The following is a 2,011-nucleotide window of genomic DNA, read 5'->3' as shown; positions in this document are numbered from 1 at the left end:
GGGGTCACACAGAGAGGGTTAATTAAAACAAAACATTTTTTTAGTAAGAGTTTTTCAGCACTTACAACACAATAAAGGAACTTTTTTTTTTTAGGAAAAGAGTTTTTCAGCACTTGCAACACAATAAGGGAACTTTTTTTTAGGAAAAGAGTTTTTCAGCACTTGCAACACAATAAGGGAACTTTTTTTTAGGAAAAGAGTTTTTCAGCACTTGCAACACAATAAGGGAACTTTTTTTTTAGGAAAAGAGTTTTTCAGCACTTGCAACACAATAAGGTCATATGAGCGCCCGAAGATTAGAGGTGTTACAAGAGAGTAATTTAACAAACATAAAAAAGAAGTATGAGAGATAAAGACGAGTTGTTTGATAGGAAAAAAGGAGCAAGCCACACTAGAGCACCCACCAACCACTCTCATCCAGAGGGTTAACACGCATGGACACCATAAAGGGTTAATACAGAAGAATGCCTTGGCATTGATGATTAAGGGTTAATAGCTGGAGAGGAGCTCCATGGCATTTTTATACATCTTATTTGTGAAAGTTTCTCACTTTGGTCATCTTTGACAAAATTAATGATGGTTCAGAATCATTTAAAAGGGTGCAGAGTTTCATTGAAGAGCCTGAAGTCCCTGTAATTTAATTTTCAGTTTTTCGTTAGTTTCGTTTAGATCTAATCTTGGGAAAGTCCGTCTTCTAAGACGCCATTGTAAACAAGTGAGGTTTCCTTTCACTAGCAGTGCGCACTGTTTCGCACCTTTGAAATTCTGGAGTGTACAACCACGAAAGCGGAATAGAGAATCAATCTATACATCTAGCCTTTTATACAATAATTTGGCAACTTGGAAACACACGTGTCACTTTTATCTCAAGATTTATTGCTCCATTCCAGTAGAGTGTAAATATAGTAGGCCATTGACTTTCCGTTGATGTTAATGCACCGATCATTCCTTTCAAGGAAAGGGGGCCCAGCTAGTTGATTATAAATGGTTGATAGTTATAGAGAAACCCCATAATTATATAATATGGCATTAGCTATAAAGGGTTGATAACTATAGAGAAACCCCATAATTATATAATATGGCATTAGTTATAAAGGGTTGATAACTATAGAGAAACCCCATATGGCATTGGCTATAAAAGGTTGATAACTATAGAGAAACCCAATAATTATATAATATGGCATTAGCTATAAAGGGTTGATAACTACAGAGAAACCCCATATGGCATTGGCTAGAAAGGGTTCGGTTCATAAAGAGGAGCACCTCAGCATAGACTATAAAGGATTAAGGCATAAGAACACCATGGCATTGACTGAAAGATAATTGTTGCAGAACACCGCACTACACGACAAGTTAAAACGACATAATAAATGATAAAAGAAAACTCTTACCGTGGTTTTTGAGTATTTAATTTCAATAAATGTAGTACATTGTACGTTTCCTGCAGTGAGTCGACCAAGGCTTTGTCCACTACTCTCTCTCGTCCGATTGTTCCTCGATTGTCCCTCGATTTTCCCGCAGAAAGCCGTGACTGGCTGATTATATACACTTTCCTGAACTCCTCTACCCAAGAACCCATCCCTGCACGAGATATCCGTGCCACTCCGCACGGGAACCCGCGCCCCGAGGAAATCTCGTTACTTGTGTACACAACAATAATAAAGCCGGTTCCTTTGATTTCCTTCATTTGATAAGCACCTGATTCCACCACGCGTCCACGCATTATTTTACTATAATCTGAATCATTTTAAAAGTAAGCGGTTGGTGGGTGCGTCTGGTGTGGTTTGCTTCTTCTTTTCTATCAAACATCAAGCATAGATGTGTGTTGCTCTAAGTGTATGTATCTGTATGTAACTCCAAAGGTCTAGTATTTAAATACCTGCATGTGGTTGAATGATGCATTTGATGTAAATGTACACTTTGTCAGCTTTACTTCTCCTTTCATATTGAATTTTAATAAGAGTAATCATTTTAATAAGAGTAATATAATATATAATTTAATTTTTTTTAC

The 2,011-nt window shown here is 37.0% G+C and overlaps 1 protein-coding gene across 1 annotated transcript in view; it reads right to left on the bottom strand.

Annotated features, from left to right (window-relative positions):
- The window catches only part of LOC101853032 (cubilin), a gene marked incomplete at its 5' end in the record, with an annotated part of 106,878 nt that overhangs the window by 11,473 nt on the left and 93,394 nt on the right, over positions 1 to 2,011 (bottom strand).

The sequence above is a fragment of the Aplysia californica genome, unplaced genomic scaffold, assembly GCF_000002075.1.
Source record: "Aplysia californica isolate F4 #8 unplaced genomic scaffold, AplCal3.0 scaffold00619, whole genome shotgun sequence".
NCBI lineage: Eukaryota > Metazoa > Mollusca > Gastropoda > Aplysiida > Aplysiidae > Aplysia > Aplysia californica.
The sequence above is the reverse complement of the archived record's forward strand: the minus strand, read 5'-3'. Positions and strand labels throughout refer to the sequence as shown.